This window comes from Toxorhynchites rutilus, chromosome 2, assembly GCF_029784135.1.
Source record: "Toxorhynchites rutilus septentrionalis strain SRP chromosome 2, ASM2978413v1, whole genome shotgun sequence".
NCBI lineage: Eukaryota > Metazoa > Arthropoda > Insecta > Diptera > Culicidae > Toxorhynchites > Toxorhynchites rutilus.
The window spans coordinates 83,935,114-83,962,443 of NC_073745.1; the positions used below are offsets into that span (position 1 = coordinate 83,935,114).

The window sequence follows — 27,330 nt, forward strand, 5'->3', positions numbered from 1 at the left end:
TCGCTCTTACTCCCGTTCCAGGACCAGCTCCAGTTCGGGGACCCTCCTCGGGCGATCGCATTCTAAGTATTCTTCGTGAACGTAGCTCCATTTTCTGGGTGTATCTCCTTTGCCCGGGAGACAGCGGGTTGGCATATATATATATATATATATATATATTTTTTTTTTTTTTTTTTTTCGAAAGTTTTAAAAAATATGTTTTTGAGAAAAATGAATTCAAATTTTTAAAATAACTTTTTTGTCAGCGAAATTTTTTTCCAAAAAATTTTTGGTAACTTTTTGTGAAAATTTAAACAATTTCCTACATTTCATATTTTGACATGAATTTTGTAGATATCATAGTTTTTAAGTTATAAATTTTAGTAAAAAATTAAGAAAATATTAGCTTTTTCCAAAAAGTAGTTTTATTGTTTTTCGAATATTTCATGTATGCAAAGCTGCTTAAATGACCCATGTCTTTACAACCACAACATTTCACTACTATCTGAGATGGTGCTGCCAACTCCTAAGACGAGTTGGCATGAAATTCGTCCATGGTGCAATTTGGTTCGCATGTAGCGATACGTACAAGGTAAAATTCGATAAAATTATACAGAGTGTCGGTTTTCAAGTCGTTTCATGCTGGTGCTTGTGTGTCCTTGCCCACGCACGAATTGTTAGTTCCTCTGCGCTGCGAAATGTAGTTACTGGTAACAATAGTTACCATTAGACGGTTTTGATACTTTTTGTTGTTGGAACTATGGTGGCAATGGGACATCCATACACGTGTGTATGTCAACTGGAACCGTTACCGTTATAGTTATAGAACCAAGGAAAAAATAACGCTTACGACGCTTGCTAAAGAGTTATTTCAAAAACTTCGATTCACTCTAAAGTAATACCCGCAGTGATAAAAAAGCGGATTGAAAAATATAATTTCATAGTCCTACGTCGAAAATGCGATCGTGTCTCAGACACTACAATTTTTCGAACAAAAATAATCTTAGCGCTGAATGAAACAAAAAAAAGGCGTCACATTTTCTTAGTTATTTTAACATCGAGAGATGTGACAAACGAAAATCAATAAGACGATAACTGAGATGATTTAAACATTCAAAGAAACAAGTTGGTTCGTATCAAAATTATCATCAATTGGAACAGATCATAAAATAGATGGAGTATGTTTGTTAAGAAACGTTTATAAAGCAAACCTTGTATAAGTTGTAACAAAATGTTCGATATCAAATGACACAGGTTTGCGTTAAAAATCACTATAATTTTTTCTACATTCTTTTTTTTCTTTTTTTAACAATCAACACCGAATAGCTTCGCCAACGCCTAATCATTTTTCAGTGAGTTTTGTTTTTTTAATAAAATCCCAAAACATTTCATATATCTACAATACAATAAAATTTCTCACATGTCCAACGCGCGCTCATATACTTATTATGCTCAACCAAACGTCAGATGCAAGATGCAAGAGTCAACGATTTCCTAACAAGTACTACACGAATTCACAAAGTTGGAACAGCTAACTTTACACGCTTCATGCCATATGGCTTCGGTGTGTTATTTCTACATGGACTGACGACGGTTGCCTTTCTGCTGTTTATTTGTTCATATCAACAGCAGCAGCACCAGCTGGGGCTCTCGTTTGGTCTTTAATCAATCCTGCTGCAAAAGTCTGCCTCTAGGAACTTGTGGGAGGGAAAAATATTCCACCCGGCGTTGTTTCTTCCCTCACAGAGAGCAAACAAGCAATCAAAGCCGTGTTGTGTTGGACCTTCTGCCTCGGGCCCACAGATAGCGGGTCCAACCAAGTTTTTGTTTCGCATGTTTGCTCCTCGGTTATCGATTGCTTCGCGGAAAAGATGACTCTATGTGGTATGACCGTTTATGATGAAGCTTTTGATCTGGAATAAAAACATGAAATAAAGAGGAAATAATTAGTATTGAGAATATTGTTTAAGATAAGTACAAAATGTCCATTACATGCCGATTTGATACAAAAAATAGGATCTCTTTAAAAAATACATTCTTTTCAATTATTGTTCTCGTTGAGAAGTTATGAATACCGAATCTTTGAATATGGCTTCGATGCTAATTTTTTGCTAGTGCAGCTATAATGATACATCTGTAACACCTGTAAGCTAATGTAATAACCCGTAGCCTATTTTATTGAATTTGAGTTTTAATCATTTCATTACGTTCTACCCAATCACAGAAATCGGAATCAGGCACCACAGTACCGTTCTGGATCATATTTCGGACAACATGATATTTCGGACACTTTGTTCTAATATCTTGAAATTCTTAATGCACTGATGATATAACTATAAAATTAATATCACAATTGCTTCTTTAGAGTAATTCCTTGGTTTCACTATCACTTCATTAGAGAACTACATTTGAATTATTACATAGTAGGAAAAAACCATCCAAAATCCGGAATCCACTCATTATCGTTTGTGTTTGACGTTCGCTTAGCGTGAGCGCTTAGAATTTGACCCTTCATCAATATTTGATTTTCTCTCGTGTTTCATCAGTTTTCATCATCGTTATGCGGTTACTGTGAGTGCTTGGTAAGTCTTTCGCGGGTAGCCGTGAACGTTACGTAACAAAATTCCATTTTTTTATTCCTAAATAAATTCACGGGTCCCTATATGCTTGAGCAGCTAGTTTCGATGCTGGGACCGAACAAGGTGTGTTTCATGTGCCAAGATGATAAAGCAGCGATAGATGCATCTCGAACAGGGTTACCATATCTACATAATAATTTGTATTTGCGTTTCATACAAAATTTACTGATTTTTTAAAATAACGTTGTAAAATGGCTTGCGGTTAATAATATTTTTCCCCGTCTCACCTATTTTATTCATATAGCGTTATAATAAATAAATAACTTCGTTCATCTTTTTCTTACTAAAGCACAGAGAATGTAAATTCCAAAAGTGCACTCATACTGTCGTGAAAATTCATTTCCTTTGAAAGATTATTTTTCCAAGGAATTGAAAATGCACAGCTCAAAGCGAAAAGAAACGATTAAATCAGTTCAGGAAATACTGAATTCATCCGGTCTCACTGGAATCCGTCGTTGAACATAACCTATTTTACTGTTTTTTGAACTACGTTTCGCTATTTATTGTTGCATTCAATAAAACAACCTGAAACACTTGAATTCACTCAGATCGAATCGGACACCAGAACACTTTATTTTACTTTCTTCAGTAATATATGCCAAATCTGATGTTCCAGGACCAGACTTTAGAGATTTATGAAAACATCTGTAGAATTCTACGTAGCTGTTGTAGAAATAGAAGCTACTGAACTGGGCAAGAACAAAACAATATCTTTTAGGACCATAGCTGAACCATCAAATGGTTCAGCAGATGGTTTAGTCGTCTGACTAAAGTTTAAGTAAACCTGTCCTGTCCTGTCCAAGCCTTCAGCCTGACAGTTCTCCTGTTTAGCTTTATTATGCTACTTTTTAATTCATTACTATCATTACATTTTTGTGTGTACCTGCAATATATTATAATGAAGGTATTTACGTTGCCCAACGTGAACAAGCATCACCTGGTAACTGAATAAATTTCCATTGCACCTCAATAGAGCAATGGATTTTTACTAAAATGTATATGGTTCCTGGCATTACGTGGATACCATCAACATCGTTTCATCAATAATTTCTATGCCATTCAATGATACTAAAGCAAAAATTATGCTTAAAAACACAAGATCTTGATTTTGTCATGGCTGCTAAACAAAAGCTTATTCCGTTTGTTATCGTAGGATGCTAGGGCTCCTTGGTCATTCTCAAGCAGCTTAATACAGTTGAAATCACAATTAATGTGGATGGAGGACCAGACGAGAACCCGTTACGTGTTCTACCAATACGAGTTACTACAAATGCTCCAGAACGCAGTGCTTTCAATCGTTGAACGGGAGTTAGTAGGTTCAATACTTCTTCATAATCATGGGATCTCAGCTGAATTTTAACATTTTAAGTATGCAGTGGAACCGTTAGTTGAAGTGTGGAATAATCTAGCGATTCACGGATATTCCATCTGAGCAGAATATATTGAGTTCGCTAACTCCAAAATGGATGAAGCGGAATTAGTACGATATTAAGCCGAGTGGTTTGGTTTGGAATGTCACGTAAGGACATTCCAGGACCTTTTGCAAGTAGTGAAATTTAGCGATAGGAAGAAATAGTGTAAATCAACATCAATTTATGTCAATCCATGTTCCTCTCGGCTTAACGCCAGATATGTTGAAAGCACCAATCCCAACTAATGTCAGCCTTCATTTTCCGTCTCTATTTGTTCGAAATTCTATGAACTTGTCGAAAAGTCTTCCGATGTCACTACATGCATATATGGAAGAACATTTGATTCCGACCTGGGCAGATATCTATTTTTTTATGTTGAACGAACGACTTTGACTTTGTGTAAAGATTAGCGTTAAGTAACATAAGGGGGAGGGGGTTTTATCTTGCGTTACTTTTTGTTACATAAGAGGGGATGGGGTTAAAAAATCGCATTTTTAGCGTTTTGTAATTTGTGCACGACGCCCAAGTTTAATAAAGAATGAACTAGAATAAACTTATTGTTGACTCAACATGAAAAAAATGGATGCAAGAAAATACACTTTCAACAAAGAGTCAATCCAAACATAAGATCAGGTTAAGATGACTCTATGTGGTATGACCGTTTATGATGAAGCTTTTGATCTGGAATAAAAACATGAAATAAAGAGGAAATAATTAGTATTGAGAGTATTGTTTAAGATAAGTAAAAAATGTGCATTAGATGCTGATTTGATACGAAAAATAGAATCTCTTTAAAAAAACATTATTTTCAATTATTGTTCTCGTTGAGAAGTTATAAATACCGAATCATTGAATATGGCTTCGATGCTATTTTTTTGCTAGTGCAGCTATAATGATACATCTGTAACATCTATAATGATACAACTGTAACACCTGTAATCTAATGTAATAACCCGTAGCCTATTTTATTGAATTTGAGTTTTAATCATTTCATTACGTTCTACCCAATCACAGAAATCGGAATCAGGCACCACAGTACCGTTCTGGATCATATTTCGGACAACATGATATTTCGGACACTTTGTTCTAATATCTTGAAATTCTTAATGCACTGATGATATAACTATAAAATTAATATCACAATTGCTTCTTTAGAGTAATTCCTTGGTTTCACTATCACTTCATTAGAGAACTACATTTGAATTATTACATAGTAGGAAAAAACCATCCAAAATCCGGAATCCACTCATTATCGTTTGTGTTTGACGTTCGCTTAGCGTGAGCGCTTAGAATTTGACCCTTCATCAATATTTGATTTTCTCTCGTGTTTCATCAGTTTTCATCATCGTTATGCGGTTACTGTGAGTGCTTGGTAAGTCTTTCGCGGGTAGCCGTGAACGTTACGTAACAAAATTCCATTTTTTTATTCCTAAATAAATTCACGGGTCCCTATATGCTTGAGCAGCTAGTTTCGATGCTGGGACCGAACAAGGTGTGTTTCATGTGCCAAGATGATAAAGCAGCGATAGATGCATCTCGAACAGGGTTACCATATCTACATAATAATTTGTATTTGCGTTTCATACAAAATTTACTGATTTTTTAAAATAACGTTGTAAAATGGCTTGCGGTTAATAATATTTTTCCCCGTCTCACCTATTTTATTCATATAGCGTTATAATAAATAAATAACTTCGTTCATCTTTTTCTTACTAAAGCACAGAGAATGTAAATTCCAAAAGTGCACTCATACTGTCGTGAAAATTCATTTCCTTTGAAAGATTATTTTTCCAAGGAATTGAAAATGCACAGCTCAAAGCGAAAAGAAACGATTAAATCAGTTCAGGAAATACTGAATTCATCCGGTCTCACTGGAATCCGTCGTTGAACATAACCTATTTTACTGTTTTTTGAACTACGTTTCGCTATTTATTGTTGCATTCAATAAAACAACCTGAAACACTTGAATTCACTCAGATCGAATCGGACACCAGAACACTTTATTTTACTTTCTTCAGTAATATATGCCAAATCTGATGTTCCAGGACCAGACTTTAGAGATTTATGAAAACATCTGTAGAATTCTACGTAGCTGTTGTAGAAATAGAAGCTACTGAACTGGGCAAGAACAAAACAATATCTTTTAGGACCATAGCTGAACCATCAAATGGTTCAGCAGATGGTTTAGTCGTCTGACTAAAGTTTAAGTAAACCTGTCCTGTCCTGTCCAAGCCTTCAGCCTGACAGTTCTCCTGTTTAGCTTTATTATGCTACTTTTTAATTCATTACTATCATTACATTTTTGTGTGTACCTGCAATATATTATAATGAAGGTATTTACGTTGCCCAACGTGAACAAGCATCACCTGGTAACTGAATAAATTTCCATTGCACCTCAATAGAGCAATGGATTTTTACTAAAATGTATATGGTTCCTGGCATTACGTGGATACCATCAACATCGTTTCATCAATAATTTCTATGCCATTCAATGATACTAAAGCAAAAATTATGCTTAAAAACACAAGATCTTGATTTTGTCATGGCTGCTAAACAAAAGCTTATTCCGTTTGTTATCGTAGGATGCTAGGGCTCCTTGGTCATTCTCAAGCAGCTTAATACAGTTGAAATCACAATTAATGTGGATGGAGGACCAGACGAGAACCCGTTACGTGTTCTACCAATACGAGTTACTACAAATGCTCCAGAACGCAGTGCTTTCAATCGTTGAACGGGAGTTAGTAGGTTCAATACTTCTTCATAATCATGGGATCTCAGCTGAATTTTAACATTTTAAGTATGCAGTGGAACCGTTAGTTGAAGTGTGGAATAATCTAGCGATTCACGGATATTCCATCTGAGCAGAATATATTGAGTTCGCTAACTCCAAAATGGATGAAGCGGAATTAGTACGATATTAAGCCGAGTGGTTTGGTTTGGAATGTCACGTAAGGACATTCCAGGGCCTTTTGCAAGTAGTGAAATTTAGCGATAGGAAGAAATAGTGTAAATCAACATCAATTTATGTCAATCCATGTTCCTCTCGGCTTAACGCCAGATATGTTGAAAGCACCAATCCCAACTAATGTCAGCCTTCATTTTCCGTCTCTATTTGTTCGAAATTCTATGAACTTGTCGAAAAGTCTTCCGATGTCACTACATGCATATATGGAAGAACATTTGATTCCGACCTGGGCAGATATCTATTTTTTTATGTTGAACGAACGACTTTGACTTTGTGTAAAGATTAGCGTTAAGTAACATAAGGGGGAGGGGGTTTTATCTTGCGTTACTTTTTGTTACATAAGAGGGGATGGGGTTAAAAAATCGCATTTTTAGCGTTTTGTAATTTGTGCACGACGCCCAAGTTTAATAAAGAATGAACTAGAATAAACTTATTGTTGACTCAACATGAAAAAAATGGATGCAAGAAAATACACTTTCAACAAAGAGTCAATCCAAACATAAGATCAGGTTAAGATGACTCTATGTGGTATGACCGTTTATGATGAAGCTTTTGATCTGGAATAAAAACATGAAATAAAGAGGAAATAATTAGTATTGAGAGTATTGTTTAAGATAAGTAAAAAATGTGCATTAGATGCTGATTTGATACGAAAAATAGAATCTCTTTCAAAAAACATTATTTTCAATTATTGTTCTCGTTGAGAAGTTATAAATACCGAATCATTGAATATGGCTTCGATGCTATTTTTTTGCTAGTGCAGCTATAATGATACATCTGTAACATCTATAATGATACAACTGTAACACCTGTAATCTAATGTAATAACCCGTAGCCTATTTTATTGAATTTGAGTTTTAATCATTTCATTACGTTCTACCCAATCACAGAAATCGGAATCAGGCACCACAGTACCGTTCTGGATCATATTTCGGACAACATGATATTTCGGACACTTTGTTCTAATATCTTGAAATTCTTAATGCACTGGTGATATAACTATAAAATTAATATCACAATCCACTATGGAACCCTGGTACACTATGGAAACCTGAAAAAAAAAATTTAAAAATATTTCTGGCCTAAAATATTCTCTGGAATGTCTACTTTACTGTAGTTTTTATCCCAGGTTTGTACGATGCTCCGTTCCAAAGTTACAAGTCGATGAGTGGACCTAAAGTCCTTGTGTAAGGAGCGCGGATCCAAAATTGGTGGGAGTTCTACTTCTGGAACGGTCCAACCGATTTCGATGGAATAGATTTTCCCAAATTCTCCACTAAATTTTCTGTCATCGTACGTAAAATTTGTTCGATATTTTGAAAAATAAAATTTTGGTGAATGTTTTTGTCGATTTTTGAGGCAATAACGCATTTTCTTTCACAAAAAATGTCGCCATTTCGTCAAAAATCAATATTTTGAAAAAAATCCTACTACGATGACAGGAAATATATCCAACATTACGAAAAAAATCATTGGTTGAAATCGGCCCACTAGAAAAACAATTTGTTGCAAGGGTTCAACAAGCCGGTTGCGGATATTCAGGGACAGTCCACTTGACACCAATATTTTTTGTTTTGTTTGTTGAGTAATTTATTTTCTCGTTAAAAAAATCGCGAAAATCACACAGTTTTTATGATGTTCATAGTGTACTACCCCCTTAACGGCTACATAGATTAACGCTCGTGCAGCTTAAGAGTCCAAAATGCTAAAACGAAATCCCCACCACGATTCTAATTCCACGCTCAAGGACATCGGTACCAGATGAGATTCTGTGGTTCAGTGATTTAATCTTGAACAAGACTAGCCACCATAATGTCAATTCGCCGTTTGCCAGTCGAACAAGCTACGTGACAACTTTATACATCGAGGTCTAATTCCATTAAGGACCATTAATAGATAACACGCGCACTCTCGCACTCTGTTGGAGTCCTTGACGTTGCCAGAGGGCAATTCATTTTACTGCCGAGCCGCAGACAGCAGACAAACTGGAGGGGCATAGTTCCCGCTTTGGGGATCAAATTAATTTTTAATCAGAAAGCACCGAGATGTTGATGGCTAACTTTCCTTTTGCACGCTCCCCCGGTGGGAACGTAGCTAATATTTGGTTTTGGCTGGCTGTTTTGAACGCGGTGGCGTAGAGTGAGAATTGGTCTTTTCGGCCGAAGATATCATCCGAAAGCCGAGCTTTATTGGCGCGCACCAGGGAGACAAAAACGAAAGGGAAAAAGAGTTACGGTCCATTTTATATTCTTCATATCCAGTGGAAATTCAGCGTAAAGGTAATTTATTCATTTTATTGTCGACTTATGGTACGAAGGTTCTATGGTGTTCATCCGTGAGCTCGAAGCTCCACGACAGTTATTGGTTTTTATTGCGGTTACCTGCAGTCGGTGGTCGTAGGGTTCTAAAAAAAGGTGCAACTTGGTTTGGTGTTATTAGAGTTGTTTAAAATTGCATGACACCCACAAAGCAATATTGTCAACAAAACGACAGAAAGGAGTCTGGAAACGAAACCGACATTTCATAGTGGCGAGAGGCAGCGATGACAACAACACTTCAGAAAGACTGTGTACAGAACACTCGACAGCCAAGGGTTGTGGTTATAACGTGCCACCTTAATGAGATGTCGAAGTAGAGCTTCTGTCTGCTTGCGTATGTGGTTCAAACTAAGAACAAAGTGAGCAACAAAAACCATTTCTCCCCAACTACAAGATTCTGTCTGCGCTGTTGCAAGGTTCAGTGGGAGCAAAACAACTTTTGCTTGCACTCTTGTTTAGCATAAAACATTGTTACCATGAAAAGTGTCACATTATTCATGGCATGAACGTACCGCTCATATAAAATTTAAAACAATTTTTTGTAATAATCGGCTTGGCTCCAGACTTAAAATCATCCAGCTTCGTAAGAATTTCGTTTCGAACTGTGGCTCAATCTCTCGCTTTGTGAATCGTATCGTATATCTTGGCCCTAAGTACCTTCTCGATCGTTTAACACTCCTATACTCGCGCATTGGTCTGTCAGACCGAGAAATCAATAATTCGTTCATTTCTCAGAAAATATCAACACTACGACTTTGCGATTCTCTCTAGCTTCGTTATTCGTCGTTCGTCATCGTTTAGCGTATCGCATGTGTTGGTACAAAAGGGACGTGTGCCACTTTTTTAACATTTTCGGTCTGACACACCGACGCGACTATAGGAGTAACTTTTTTGGACAAGTGCCATTTTTCATATTCTAGAATATTGTTGAATGAAATGTATAAATTATTGTTAGCGGCGTGGAATATTTATTCAATATAATGCGCAAGACTATTGCCAACACGTCGTGTTGCTAGCGATATGTGTTGCTCTGTAAAGGCGATAGCGTTATCGTATTGTGTCGGTGTGCGAGATCCCCAAAAATCAAATGGAAGAAACCATTGGCGATAATATTGCTTATTGCATGTTGATAGTTGCTAGTTGTTTATTGCTCCGGTGTGCGAGCCGCTTAATAGGTGATAAAAGCTACCGAAATCAAGATTCATCTGTGCGTCATAAACTTCCTCATTTTGATTATTAGCCCGTTGCTGTAGATGGAATTAACTATTCTTCTTCAATTTATTCAACTCATGCATTATGCACATTGAATTATGCTAAACAAAAAATATTTTTAAAATTATTTTGCAGCGAAATTAGGAAAGATAGAAGCTGGGTGTCAAAGAACAAATTGTAGAGCGGCTTGTAGAGAGTTTTAATGTGATTGATAGAAACAATCAAGTCATTTTGAGATAATATTAATAATAACACCTTAAAAACCAATAACTTTTTAGTTGTTCACTTATATCAATCAACTAATTTAGATGTTTCACAACTGTATTCTGTACTAAATTATCTCATCTTTCGAATGGGAGCAATGAAATCGTCCTACGTAGCGTACTTGTTTAAGTCGAGCCAGTTAGAGGCAAAGAGAGTCCGAAACAAAGAAAAAGTTTAATAACTCTGTCATTGCTGAAATTCTAATATATGCGTAGAAGATTTTTTTCCGTCAAATATGATTCTCTATCATCTCCTGAAAAAAAATTATTTTTAATTTGAGAAATGTATTCTGCATTTTTGTTTTCTTTTTTTATTAGAATAATGATGGTCCCACATCATTCCCCTACAAAGGTTTGAGCCGGACGAGTTATCTTTAAGGTAATTACTTTAACCATTAAATTAAAACTAACTGGTTGTACTACAGACATAGACTCTGATGAACTTTATAAGGCAGCGCGCAAACTTTCTTATTCCATGGCATGTCAAAAAAATTTCCAACCCGAAAAACCCGAAAAAATCCTTGACCGATTGGGAATTGATCCCAATACCTATGTCAGTATCAGCCGTGAGTTTACAAGAGCATTCCCGCTTTACTAGATTCTCGATAACGGTCTGCTAATGCGATCGTTTCCGAGTCCAGACAGCTGAGCATACCCAAGCCTAATTCGAGCCAACACTTCAGGCCCTTCATATTTTAAGGATAACATTCCCACTGGAACTCGCAATCAGATCTGCCGCACTCAGAAAAAATCTCGTTATAACCATTTATTTAACAAATGAATTTACGAGTATTCTGATTGAGCTATCCCCAGCTATATTCCGGTTTTCACATCAAACCCCTCGAAATGATGTTAGCTTATTTCAAAACTGATAATTCGAAAACTAATATGCCCTTCACAACTTGGGTTATACAGATGTGCGTTGGATCTCGCATTCAGATCTGCCTCAACTGAGAAAAATCTCGTTATAATCATCTATTTAACAAATGTGGTTACGAGTATTCCGGTAGGGCTATCCCCAGCTTCACTCTATTTCCAGTTTGTAATCTCTTGTAATGAGGTTCATCCTAAATTGTTCATGTCTCTTTACGCGCGCGATGCTCAAACTATTGTAGACTTCGCAATTATTTTTTTAAATCTAATATCAACAATCTTGCTATCTAACAAACTGAAAACAAACTAAATAGCACCATTATTATTGTCTTTAGACAAAAAGAAAGAACAGAAAACATTCAACATAAAAAGACAATATATCCGTCATAACTTTGTCAACATTCTTCTTCTTCTTCTTCAATGGCACTAACGTTCCTAGAGGAACTTCGCCGTCTCAGCGTAGTATTACTTGCGTCATTTTTTATTAGTACTTAGTTGAGATTTCTATGCCAAATAACACGCCTTGAATGCATTCTGAATGGCAAGCTCTAGAATACGCGTGATCACAGTGCAAGTTGGAGGAAATTTCTTTGACGAAAAATTCCCCCGACCAGAACGGGAATCGAACCCGAACACCCGGCATGTTAGTTATGACGCTAACCACTCGGCCACGGGAGCACGTTTAACTTTGTCAACATGCATACATTAATACTAACGTTAACTAACAAACAGTTCACAAAGCCGGACCGTTCTTCAAAAATTCTTTACATATGTTTCGGAATATTCTGAGGCTTGTTTCTGTCTTTGCTTCATTTGGCAGTGAGTTGTAAAGGTGGAAACAGAATGCAGCGTTGTGCGTTGCTTCTCATCGGCTGTCATTGCTTGCGTTTTGTACTAAAACATTTGCCCGACGCAGTCTCTTGATTTGCAGTCACAATCTAGCATTCGCGTCACCACTTTTAATGTAAACAAAAACAAAATAAAATTCGTATGAAAATCTTGTTCTTGTAGTGTCCACGGATTAATTGAATGTTTTTCAAAACAACACATTGCCATATCCGCGCTGGCGGCATTGAACTTCGTTCACTAGTTTAGGGGAGCGTGAAAGAATAGCTGATTTTCAGTCGGAATGAACACCGTTTTCAAAATTAAAATTATGAATGTAAATTAGCTTTTCCATATCAAACTAGTATTCCATTTAAATGAAAGACATTTTTGTTTGCAGGTGGTGAAAAAGTCTCATACGAAAATTGTTTATGAAGACAATTCTATATTATGATGAAAAAATTCAGCAACAATGTTGGAATTGTTTAGCCATATGGTTGAATGAAAGTCAGAAACACGTGTTTCAAGTAATCAAATAACATGATGTGAAAATTTTCATTCGAATTTTAGAATTTAAAAACCGGCTTCGTGTCTTCTAATCTGATAGAGATTACATTAACGAGTTTGGGACCCAAATTATGGCCCTAATTTGAAGTTGCCACCAGACGTCGACACCATGCCACTGCCATCGATAATTCGGCGCAAGCAGTTTAGAACAAATGCTAGCGTTTAGTACAACGATGCTAATGACCCAACGCATTATTGTGTTTGACTAAATGGAAACACACATATTTAAAATGAAGTGTCAAAGCACAATTGTCGCAATGCGACGCATAGCGCGGCATTGTGGTCCCACCTTAAGGCTTATAACCTTCGTAAAAAATAGAATTTTTGGTACAGGACATCCGGAAGTTCAGAGTTCTGAGGTCACTTGCTTACCCTGTGTTATACTGGTGTATATCTCTTCCATGAATTATTGTGTTTCGTAAATAATTCGGTGTCAAACCTTTGGTCATTTTGAATATTAACGTGAGCGTGCAGTATTTAATACGCTGGCCAACTGGCATCCATTGTAGGCATTCTAACATAAATCTTCGTTAGTTAGTCTATCGCATCTCAATATCAAGCGCATGGCTTTGTTCTAAAAATTTGCATCCGTTGCAATTGTCTCTTGTTTGCTAGGAACAACACGGATGCACAATAATCAAAATGTGGAGCAATCAATGCTTTGTAGATCGTCAGCTTACTCCCAAAAGTTAAAAATCGATTTATCCTACAAAGCACTCCATATTTTTGAGCTGCTTTCTTTATGGTGTAGTTTATATGTTCGTCAAAGTGCAGCGTTTGGTCCAAAACAACGCCAAGATATTTGATTGATGATGCCCTCTCCACAGATTGTCCATCTTTATTTATATCAAATTCATTCAGCTTATAAAGAGTATGAGTGATTTGGAAAGTTTTAAAGAGTAGTATCCTCTGCGTAGAACGAAATACACTCTACAACATGGCGCAGCTTGGTCGAAACCACTCTGAATGGGTTATTTGAACTGATTGAGAACTAAGGATGACCTACGAATTAGAAACTTATTGTAATTCATGTGGAATTCACGTTAATTTTGTAAGGGAGTGAGAATTTTTCCATCTGGTTCTATAGTTATGAAACACTGGAATTTTAGTTTTTTGAATGTTTAGCGCCTGGACACAACAACAACAATAACGTTCAAATGAGCAGTCTTATAAATGAAGATAGTTATTATGTTCTACACTATATATTTAAATTCAACAGACTTCTTACATATCTCTGGGAACTCAGAGAAAATGAGTGGTGCTATAGTTGTTAAACGCAGTGTACTGGTCGGAATTATTTTTTTTATAAAAAGCATTGATATATTCATGATTATGAAAAATAAATATTTGTTTCTTTTTTTGGTAAACTATTTATATGTATTAACTACTTCAAAAAAATTTAACCTTTAAAAAAGAATTGAACCTCAAATAATGATTTCTGCGTAACATGAGACATTTATGTAAACAGTGGTTCTGATACTTATAAACAATCTTTTCCATCACACCAAAGTGTTACAATGGCTAAGTTCTGCTGTTATGTTTTTTGTCCCACATTCCTATGCATTCAACGCACTGTGTGTTGTTTTGTGTAAGTGACTACTTTGTTTGATACTGAGTACCGTTATCTATTACTCATAGAAGCACCGTATTGATTCATGAACAGGTTCACTAGACATCAAGTTTCGTTTAGGAAAAGCATAAACTCATAATTTGTTGAGTAAAATATGAGATAAGCATGGTTTCTTGCTGTGGTGACTAAGGGAATACAAACGACCACAAAGAGTTAAAACGATTATTTAAAATACTATAAAAGAACTAGATTGATGAACGATGAAAATCAAATTTTTCCAGCTGACTTGGTGTAGAATTGTTCTTTAGTAGCATCTTTTTGGTGGCCCTGAACCGCGATTAAACATTAATAAACGCGTAACACTTAAAATCCAGATTTGATAATTTTCATATCAAGTCTCATCCTCAATTTTCATATCAAGTGTTGGGTGCTCACTGTCAGAGCGAATCTAAAAAATAAATCACAGAGTAAAATAATTGATACCTCTTGTTCGATGCACCGTGACATGTGTGGAACTGACCAACACATCCATAGAACGAAGCAACAAACACAGATTACGTTGTACAGAATGCTTTCACGGAGCAGCGCGAATGGTTGGTACAACGCTAAGCAACGAAAAGCAAATCTAAATACTTTCAGATTGACTATCAGTTTTAACATATGTCTATATGGATTCCATTCTGGAGTGAAACTAAAAAAGAAATTACAGAGTTGTTTGTTTTTATATGAAGGCTTTAAACTCAAAAGTTCATCCTTGCACGTTTTGACAGCCAAACTGGGAGAGCACCGCTTGCTTGTACCAATTGGTCAATCAGAACGCGAGAATTTTGTTGTGATAATATATGATATTTTTCACTTGTTATAATAAGTTGTAATAAAACCTATCTAATTTTATTTATTGTTATAGGTGTGTAGAAATATTCCCAATCGATTGATGCAAATATCTTCGCGATCTATCGAGAAATAATCGAGTTATATGCGTTCAAAATCTTTCATTTTTCATTGCAAGCTTTTCAATAGATTCGCATTTCACACCCTAAACCTTTCTCTGAAACGTGGCCCTACGTTAAAACTTGCAACAAAGTCTGGTGTGAATTTTCCCATATGAAGTACAATGTACGACCATGACGTTCAATTTTCGCACATCCACTCTAAAAAATTGATTGCAAACTTGGTATTGATGCTTACCATTGACCAGGTTGAGTTCAACAAAAAGCAGTTTAATTGCTTTCGACCAACACTTGACGGCTGACACGTTGGTATGGCGAGCTGAATGGATATTGCACTCTCAACACTCAACCTTTTAGAGTTCCGAGAAAAGTTTCAACTCGAATTGGTAGCTATAGCTCTGTAACATAGTGATCAATGACTAGCAATTTTTAGCCACTCACGAATGTGTAGCACTGTTCGTAAAAAGTTCATTCCTGTAAAATGGTTCCTATTCATCAGCTGGAAAGTTTTTTTTCTCGTGTTAGGAAGCGAACCATTCTCGCGGAAAAGTTTCAACGCATACAACGAAAAAAACAGCAATTTAAAAATTAAAATGTGGAATCATGCACTGGGAGATGGTAAAGCGGTAACAATGGTAACAATCTTCCCGTATAATCCGGTTGGAAGCATCGGTTCTACGAAATTAATTTCCTGTGTCGAGCACTATACATGGTACGCAATTTCCACCGAACAAATGATAGGCTGAGCACACCTCGGAGACTTTATTAAAATACCAATCCAGAGCATCACTAAGCGCGAAAACCAGCAAGCCGACTTCCCCACACACATTCCACCGCAGTTCGCCGCAACCAGCCTCGGGAACCGATGACAGTACACCTCAATCCGAGCTTGTTCTTTTTTGGATCCACCAAATTGCTACCTTCAATCATCTTGTGCCGGTGGGGGTGGCGCAGCGATAAGCGTAATCCAACGGATTTCCGGCTAGTTTCCGCCCCCGTTGACGAGACGTGGTGCGGCGGAATTTCGGCTTTGTTCTTCCTTCCCGGAATGGGGCAGCCTGGGCACTGCGGCGCGGCACAGTTGTGTTGCTGCTGCTAGAGAGCTCCGTGGCTCCGAGAATTATTACCCTCCACGCCTTTCTGATGTCACAGCGCTAGACGATACGGTATACGGTAGTGCGGGGGCGTAATGGAGCGCTAACAACGAGCGAAGAGTGATGGATTTTCAATTTGATACTATTCGTTGAAATGTTGGTTTTACGGTTGACAGGCGACGAGCAAATTGAGAATCTGGTTGCAATTTTAGCGCGCTTTCATCAGCGCTGATTGGAGTGCGTTGATCGCGACGAAGACACCCCAAAGCTCCTAGCCTGTCATGCTACATCGTGACAGTGTGTTCAACGAAGAGAACACTTGTCTCGAAAATCAAACTGCTGTAGTCACCGGAATGGATACTCTTCATTCGGAAAGTTAGCAACTTTCAACAACAAGACTTTCGATGATGAATAACGGGAACAATGACTTAACGGTCCAACAGAAATCATTCGTTGTATTCTGAATAAGGGATGTCCACGATAAAACTACACAACACTAAATTGTTCGGTAAACTATTAAATAAAGTTTGGCCATCTTCATTTCATTCAATTCTACTCCGAATTCGAAGAATCCGTAATACGGCATACTCGTAATACAGTATTACCTGTAATACACGTTTCCTGCAAATGGTAAAACAAATCATGAACGAAAATAAAGTCTGATAAGATTGTCTACACTAATAATGCGATTTCTATGAAAACATTAATAGATTCATTTGATAATAGGCTTCAGAACTCATGGATTCGAGTATTCAAATGACATCAAGACCTAATTTTCGTTCAAAATTTAACAATCCTTCTGCTGCCTCGGGCATGGTTATCTGAAGAAGACAGCTCAGCTTCACGCGAACCCAAAACTTGATAATGATGTCGATGAGTTGTCGCATCGATATCGCGAATACCGTGGCTTTTCCCTGCAAAAGATTTCGTAAAGCGACTTTCCAGTTCAATTGCTGAAACCGAATAACAAAAACATCAAACAAGGAAATCATAAGAAATTTTGCTGTGTTCCGTTCGCTTTGAAAACACCATAACATCGATGAATTATGTAACTGAGGAACCGAACGATATGCATCAAACGGTTGTCGAAGATCTGGAGACGGACATAAAAGGCAGCTTGACTGTCGAACTACGACTGGAGATATAAGAAGGCTTCAATAAACTTTTTTCGGTCATCTCCCTTGCCACATCGTTTTTTAATTTGGCAATCGATCAGCACCGAAGAGCAGTGGCGTTGAGTAGAGCTTTCTAAATATGAATAAAACTTTGAACAAAACTCACCGTTTTCAAACTGTTCTCGATTTTATTAATGGTATAGATAAACAAAACACCAAAGCTAATTTTGCTATTAAAATATCATAGATTTCTTTTTTTTTCAAATCAAAACATTTTCTCCTTAAATCGTTGTTCTTATGATATGGCATAAAAAATCCACGCTGTAGGAATATTTCATTGTATATTTTCCATTGGTACACCCCTCGGTTTTGACACTTTCACGGTTCACTGTTCGAAATCTCCATTTTCTTTTTCACCGAGTATCTCTTCGATGTACGTCAGTCCGCTGCAAAAGTACCCACTCTACATTGTTGTGCCAAATCTGTCCCAACAAATGGTGTCGACAACGGTGCCGATATCGTGCCATTTTGCAATGATTTTGTCGACCGAACCTTCGTATTTGACAACTAATTACGAGCCAAGGCTGTGCCAATCTGGCACCGCGTCGACCAATTGAAAAATTGCTCGACCCTTATTATGACTCTATTATCATTTAAGAAAAATGAAACGAAAAATAACATTTATGTTGTTTACTAATATTTATTATTTTCATACATATATATATAGTAATATAATGTTTACCAACACCTCCCCCCCACTACATTATAAATTCTTTAAACGGAGTGACTAACATCTATGTAAACTATCTAAAGCTAAAACATTTTCGACTATCAATAATTAATTATTTCAGCCTTGAATTTTCGCAATATTTCCTCATAGCCTCGCTGTAGGACCCAGCACCAGCACGATCATTTCCAAAGCTCATCAGGTACATCTCAAGAGATGTAAATTTCATCATTGGATATTTGGTTACAATCAGCTCGACTATCGTTTTCGCATTCTGCAATACCTGACCTCGACAACATCAACAGTTGGACGGCAGAGTTTGTTTCTGGAATAATTCAACAAAATGAATAACATGAAAATAAATTATCCCATCCGTACTTACGAGTCTTGAGCTTCAACGTTCTTGATAAAGTTGTTGTTGGGTTATCGGGTGATTACACCAGTTAGTTCATGTTTATAATCACGACATTTGATTGCACATCACTGATATGCCGGCTCATCCATCATCTCCACCGGTGATGTCATTCATTCAATTCATTAGAGATGAACCGACCTTTGGCTGAAAATCTCTTTAACACTCCGACTTTGCGATTCTCTCTAGCTTCGTTATTCATCGTTCGACATCGTTTAGCGTATCGCATGTGTTGGTACAAAAGGGACGTGTGCCACTTTGTAACAGTTGCCACAACTGTTTTCATCATGTGATATTTTTGGATTATTTATTTACTTATTTATTATTGGTGTGCATATTTATTGAGTGTTGTTTATTTATTTATTTATTTATTTATTTATTTATTTATTTATTTATTTATTTATTCATTTATTTATATACTTATTTATTTATTTATTGGTTAGGATAGTTAGTAATTATTCAAATATAAATATTTAAATTCAAAAACTCACACTGAAACATTTACAGTGTACCTCCACTAAGTCACAACCGAAAGTAAACTAAAAGATACTCCAGAAAGGATACTTAAGATCTTAGATTTCCCATCCCACCTCCCTGGAGCAGGGCGAAAGCTCAATCGCCAAAGTTGTTCGGCCAATGAGTGTCTGCTAGCGCAGCGCTTACTTTCGTGGCCTTGAGTTTTGGGAGGGAAATGAGAAGGCTGTATCTAAGGATAGTTGGTCGAAGCAAGATGCACACAAGGGGATGCTTTGGGGAAATTATCTTCGGCTGAGCTTGAGCTCTGAATCGCGAGATACCCTGCGGTTTATCTGAGGACTACAATGTTCTTCGACCATTTTACTTAGAACTGTCCGACATCGCGGAACCATTGTGCGTTTTTGTTCGCGATCGTAATTTTGTTAGCATTGTTCCTAGATTCCATAGAACCGCGTAATTATTCAAGCGTGAAACAAAGCGACTAGAGAACAGGGAAATACGTCATTGGCAAAAACCTGGTGAGCCAATCACGCCAAGCAAAGGCAGCGTCGTCACCATCGCGCCTTCCGAGGATCCGCTGAGCGATACCCACCGGCGGAGAGTTCTACGGAAACAAGCAAAAGGAGTGGGTGAGGAAACTTGTGTCCTCACCGCACTCCCCAGGTACCCTGTATTGTATAGTTTTGTCCATGTGCACATGTGATGTCCCCATAGTTTAAGCAAGAGTAAATGTACAAATAAATGTAGAAATATGTAAAACCATAGTCTACCCCAAATGCAGAAAGTTGTCTAGTGTTGTCTAGGAGTAAAAGTCGCTATAATACATGTCCTGTGAACATTCAATTTATTTTTATTAAGGTTTCACGTTATCCGTGTTTCGTAGTTGATGTCTGGAGTTGTTTGTGGTCCTCCTTTGTTTCCCAGATGGCCGTGCCAGTCTGGTAATTTGTTAGAGTAACGTTGCCTGTGATGAGAAAAACCTGTTGTGGTATTCTGTGCTTTTAGGGTGATTCTTGGTCGTTTGATGGTTCTCTCGGAGTACCCTACGGGTGTCTTCTAGAAGTCTTCGCTGGTTGGAATTGGTACAGCTCGATCGTCCCCCGATCCTGATAAAAGGATACAATTTAGGCCTGCCTGTCAGGCCTCTAGCTGGGCAACTAACGCGGCGATTGGTCCTCGAAAGAGGTGGCGCTTAAGCCAATCGCTTAAGAGAGGTCGGGTGGGAAAGCTGAGCTGTTAGCCCTCTTCGAGCTGGCCGTAGGTTCCGGGTTGTCTTTTAAAACCCGGTCCGCTACATTTGGCGCCCAACGACAGGTACGAACCTGGAAAAAAATAAATTCAAATTTAGTATTTTTTCGTTGTGACTTAGGTTTTTTTGAGGAGAGAATTTTTCTTTTTCGTGATATTTCTAGTGATATTTATACATTTTTTTTGGGTTAATTTTGGTAATATAGTTGTACATAGAATTATTATAGTCTCTGGAGTGTTGGAATATTTTTGAAGTATTTTCTGAAAGTATTTGTGCTGTGTTTGTTCTAGAGTTGCATGTGCAAAATATTGTGCTGAATTATTTATATTTTTTCATATTTACAAATTATATATTCCCTATTTATTTATAAATTATATTTACAATTATTTGTTATTTATTACTATTTATACTATATTGTTGTTGCTTATTGTGTGTTATTTAAATATTAAAATATGTCTTCTAAATTTCCGTATGCGTCACATTTACTTGACGATGAAGTAAATTACGAATTAAAATTAAGAAATTATGGTGACGAATTGGATAAAGAATTACATGATAAACAAAGATTACTGAGGAGACTTTTCCATAAAGATGCAAAAGAAAATCGACAATATCGTTCTCCTTATACGATAGAGCAGGAATTCGATTTAATTACAGCGCGTGTCGAAAGCATTAGGAATGCATTAGATAAAGCTCCGGATGCACGATTCGTTTCGCACCTCAAGCATTATTACTTGAGGGCAGAACGTAGCAATGCTCCGGATGAAGGATCAATTAGTATGAAGGAATCATTATGTAAGAATATCAAAGATATTTTATTAGCACAAAATCTTAAAGAGACACATTTCACAGCCGAGGATCCAGAACAAATCGGATCGCCTGAAAGAGATGATAGAGAAGTAACAGTTGTGAGTCCCAAAATAATAAATACAAACATCGAAGAAAATGTATCCGCGAAAACATATGACAGCTTAGGAGCAATTCCGAAAAGCAATCCATCGGGAAAATTATTGGAAAAAACTGATAGTGTGACTAGGGAAGAAGGTGACGTTGGTCCCTCGAACGAAGATTTGAAGTTGAAGGTACAGAATTTAGAAACTCAAATGCAACAACTGATAGGGATGGTGCAACAGTTGACCACTAGCATGGTAGGCGAAACGAAAAGAGAAATGCCGCGAGGAAAAACTGAAGTAAACTGTTTGGAACAAATTCGTTCTTCAAATGCTGGACCGATACTAAAACCTGTTGGGATCACTAATTCAAATCAGCATAGGATAGAGCTCAATCAACAATTTCGTCCATTCATTCCGAATGGGCAGCAAAATGATTTGAGAAGTGATGAAGAAGAGGTTAGTAGGGAAATGCCACCTAGACCAATGCAACACGGTTACAGGGAAGATCGAAATAATTACGACAGAAGAATTGAAAAATGGAATCTTTCGTTTTCGGGAGATACACGTTCGACAACACTGGAAGACTTCATTTATAAAGCTAAAGTTCTCGCCAGCATGAATGGGATTTCAAGGGATAATCTTTTCAGCCATATCCACTTGTTGTTACGTGGTGAAGCATCTAATTGGTTCTTCACTTATTACGAAGCATTTTGGAACTGGGATATTTTCGAAACGAATATTCGGTACAGGTTTGGAAATCCCAATCAGGATCAGGGAAATAGGCAGAAAATCTACGATAGGAAACAGCAAAAAGGTGAAACGTTTATCGCATTCGTTACGGATATCGAACGACTGAACAAACTTTTGACGAAACCCATGTCACCAAGAAGGAAATTCGAAGTGATCTGGGAAAACATGCGTCAACATTACCGGTCGAAATTGGCATGTTTCGCTGTAAATACGTTAGAAGAACTAATGCAATACAATTACCGAATCGATGCCAGTGATCCATCATTACATCCCATAGGAACAAGGCATGCGATTCACCATATTGAAGCAGAATCAGGTGATGAGGGGTCTATTGAAGAAGAATTGAATGTTCTAACGAGTAGGCAGCGAAGAAACCTAATAACAAACCAAGAAGGGCCACCACAGCAAGAACAGAAGAATAGTCAAGTTGAAATGATCAGATTACCGCTATGTTGGAATTGTAGAGGTCAAGGGCATTTTTGGAGACAGTGTAGGGAAGCGAAGGTGATTTTTTGTTACATCTGCGGATACCAAGGGAAAACAACAATGAATTGCAATGCTCATCCAAGAAGGCCTACGACTGAACGGCATTCTACATTTCCGACCTCGGGAAACTGAAATCGGGATGCAGAAATGGGAAGTCTAGCAGCCCTGTTATGAAAAAGATTCCCAGGAAATCAGAATTTTTTTTTAATCCTTTTAGAACCATACACGAGATTCACATTCAACCAAGCCAGTGTCCTCATGTTAAAATTAAAATTTTTGAAACGGAAATAGAAGCATTATTGGATTCTGGTGCGAGCATAAGCGTCACAAATTCCAAAAATTTAATCGAGCAATATGGTCTCAAAGTTTTACCGTCTCCGATTCGCATTTGCACTGCTGATGAAACGCAATATTCATGCGAAGGCTACGCGAACATTCCTGTTACTTTCCGGGGAGTAACCAAAATAATCCCAATAGCAATAGTTCCAGAAATTAGTCGCAATTTAATCTTGGGCATAAATTTCTGGAAAGCGTTTAGAATAGAACCAATGATACGAGGAGTCGATGGTATAGAGGAAATAAACCAAATAGGAATTAATAGGAAATCAACTATTGAGTCTCACCATTTTTACGTCCATCCCATTGAGACTATACCTGTAACTCTAAAACAAGAACCAGACGAAACACTCGATATTCCTGGTTTAGATCTCCCTGAAGCTTCAGAGGTAAGCCCTGAGTCATTAGAAACTGAGCACGATTTAACGATAGAAGAGAAAAATGCATTAACCGAAGTCATTAAACAATTCCCGTGTACATCAAAGAACCATTTAGGACGCACGTCGTTGATCGAGCACGAGATCGTTCTTCAAGAGGGTGCATTGCCGAGACGACAAGCACTGTATCGATGTTCTCCAAAAATACAAGCAGAGATGAATGAAGAAATTGAACGGTATAAACAACTAGACGCTATCGAAGAATGCGCAAGCGAATGGGCCAATCCCCTTGTTCCGGTTCGGAAATCGAACGGCAAACTAAGGGTATGCTTGGACTCGAGGCGCATCAACGCAGTAACTAAAAAAGACTCATACCCAATGCGGGACATGAGAGGTATTTTTCATAGACTAGGTAGCGCTAGATTTTTCTCCGTGATAGATTTGAAGGATGCATACTTTCAAATTCCTCTTAAAGAGGAGTGCCGAGACTACACAGCTTTTAGAACATCGAAGGGTCTGTACAGATTTAAAGTGTGTCCCTTTGGCCTGACGAATGCCCCTTTTACAATGTGTCGACTTATGGACAAGGTCATTGGGTTTGACCTTGAGCCACAGGTATTTGTATACCTCGACGACATTGTGATAGCGACAATGACTTTAGAAGAGCATCTTAAACTACTGGGAATAGTTGCCAGAAAACTAACCAAGGCAAATTTAACCATTTCACTGGATAAATCGCGGTTTTGTAGAAAGCAGGTTAACTATCTGGGCTACCTACTGACAAGTGAGGGTGTTGCCATTGACAACACAAGAATAGAGCCAATATTAAATTATCACAGACCGAAAAATGTGAAGGACATACGACGACTTCTTGGTCTCGCGGGTTTCTACCAGCGATTTATTCGCGATTATAGCGAGATCGTGTCTCCCATTTCTGATCTGCTCAAAAAGGGACCAAAGAAAATCGTTTGGACAGAAGCAGCAGAACGAGGATTCCAAAAGCTAAAGACTGCTCTAATCTCTGCCCCAATTCTAGCCAATCCGGATTTTAGCCTGCCGTTTGTGATCGAGTCAGACGCATCCGATAACGCTGTTGGAGCAGCGCTCATTCAACATATTGAGGGCGAAGCTCGAATTATTGGCTATTTCAGCAAAAAACTGAATAGCACACAAAGGAAATATGCTAGCGTAGAAAAGGAGTGTTTGGGTGTGTTACTCGCGATTGAGCACTTCAGACATTTCGTCGAAGGTACAAAGTTCAAGGTTATCATAGATGCGAGAAGCTTATTATGGCTCTTTACCATTGGAGTCGAGTCCGGAAATTCGAAACTAATGAGATGGGCTCTAAAGATACAAGCATATGATATCGAGCTGGAGTACAGAAAAGGGAAACAAAACATTACGGCTGACTGCTTGTCACGTTCATTAGAAACAATTTCCACAATCCAAATTGATCCAGATTATCAGGATCTCATAAAGAAAATTTCTAGTGATCCTCAAAAATTTTCCGACTTTCGCGTGGTTGATAACCAAATCTACAAACTTGTAAAACATAGGAGTAAACTAGAAGATCACAGGTTTCAATGGAAGCAATATCCACCCAAACCTCAAAGGACCGAAATTATGAAAGAAATTCACGAAAGAGCGCATTTAGGTTTCGAGAAAACCCTAAATGCAATTAAGGGAAAATATTACTGGCCATCAATGAACTCGGAAATAAAAAAATATTGTAAGCAATGTCTAACTTGTCAAACTAGCAAAGCGACCAATGTCAATACAACAACTCCTCTAGTAACGCAGAAAAAAATAGCTGACCATCCATGGCAGTTTCTAACGATGGATTATGTTGGGCCCCTACCCGCTTCGGGGAAGGGTAAAAACACCTGTTTACTGGTTGTCACGGATGTGTTCAGCAAATTCGTGTTAATCCAGCCATTCAGGCAAGCAACAGCAGAGTCTCTTGTTCCATTCGTGGAAAACATGATTTTTCTGTTATTTGGGGTTCCGGAAGTGATCCTGACCGACAATGGGACTCAATTTACGTCAAAATTGTTTGAAGATCTTTTGAACCGATACCATGTTACGCACTGGAAAACTCCTAGTTACCACCCCCAAATAAATGACTCTGAAAGGGTGAATAGAGTGATGACTACAGCAATAAGAGCCACAATCAAAAACAGGCATAAAGATTGGGCTAATAACATCCAAACAATTGCGAGTGCCATGAGAAATTCAGTCCATGAGGCGACTCAATATTCACCATATTTTGTGATGTTCGGAAGGAATATGATCTCCGACGGAAGAGAGTATCGTCATATGAGAGACAATTCCTCCGAAACTCACGGTTTAGGTGTTCTAGAAAGAAATGAATTATACCAGCAAATTAGAGAAAACATCAAGAAAGCTTTTGAAAAACACTCTCGATATTACAATTTGAGATCGAACGCCAACTGTCCAACATATTCTGTGGGTGAAAAAGTCCTTAAAAAGAACACGGAGTTATCGGACAAAGGGAAAGGATACTGTGCGAAATTGGCACCGAAATATGTTCGGGCGCAAATCAAAAGACGCATAGGTGATCATTGCTACGAAGTAGATGATGAAAATGGGAAAAGACTTGGTGTATTTCATTGCAAATATCTCAAAAAACTTACACTTCCAAATTCTTAACAGAAATAAATATTCAGCTATGTAGACTTTTTTTTTTTAGTTGACCACGCAGCAATTAGTTTGCACAAAAATATAAATAGCCATTCAAAGTCTCCTCAGCTATTGAGTCGAGCCGTCCCACAAAATAAGCAATCTACTGGTGACGTTAAGAATGAGCATTTAGTATCAAAATCAAACAACCTGGGAGAAAAAGGATAAAATAAATCCTTCCAGGACAATGTCTAAGAATGAAAGAATAGGAGAAAAATAGCCATGCCTCAAAATATTTCAGCTATGTATACTTTTAGTGGACCACGCAGCAAACAGCTTGCACAAAAATCTAAATAGCCATTCCAAGTCTCCTCAATTACTGAGTCGAGCGGTCCCACAAAATCTACAATCTACTGGTGACGTTATGAATGAGCATTTTACCCCAATGACATGGGATAGAAAGGATCAAAGAAATCCTGACAGGACTATGTCAGGGAATGAAGAAATAGAAAAATAAACATCCCAAACTCGACACATTTCCACGAATAGTAACCATAACTGTAGAATAAGATAGTATTTAGATTAGCAATATCTGAATTGTATACCGTACTATTCCTTTTTTCTTCACGGTATTTCCCACGTGTATACGTATTATAGTTCTTCCAATTTCAATGTCATGTCCTCTGTCCAGATTAGATGGATGTCCTTTTAGGTATGTAGGTATTTCCGTTCATCCTTCAAATCCAATGAATGTCCTTCAGTAGTTCTTCCATCATCAATTCCAGAATATTTAGTTAAGTAATTGTCTCCATTATCCTTGAAAAATTTCGTCCATCTTTGAAATGTGATCCTTGTGGTCCACATTGTCCTCATTGTTCGTCATTCATCATTCCATATCCGTCGAAATTTAGAATAAATTCGAAAGTTTATCTGGGAAAAAGGAAAGGAAAAACACACAAAGCACAACAATTCAAGATATTAAAGAAATATATTAATACTCCCCCCGTTTATTTTCCGGCCAAGGAAAATTTCCAACGGATGATCCAGCTTCTGATCTCTTTGATTCAGCGTGCACAATAGAACTGCAGATCACACTTACTTTGTTTCGAGATTCGATATTTAACCCAGTGTTAAAGCACAGGCACAATTAACTCTTCGATGTAAAAATATACTGTGAATGTTGTATAACAGTTTCGGTATA

General features: G+C 37.5%; 1 protein-coding gene across 3 annotated transcripts in view; it reads right to left on the reverse strand.

Moving 5' to 3' along the window:
- Positions 1-329: 329 nt before the first annotated feature.
- LOC129768417 (neuropeptide Y receptor type 2) overlaps positions 330-27,330 on the reverse strand; it is a 283,678-nt gene continuing 256,677 nt past the window's right edge. For 2 of the 3 annotated variants that reach the window (XM_055770070.1, XM_055770068.1), the window contains one exon: positions 330-1,892. The gene's annotated coding sequence lies outside the window, so the exon portion shown is untranslated. Of the gene's footprint in view, positions 1,893-7,513; positions 7,553-27,330 lie in introns of those variants that run through there. The other variant, XM_055770069.1, reaches the window with a different exon arrangement.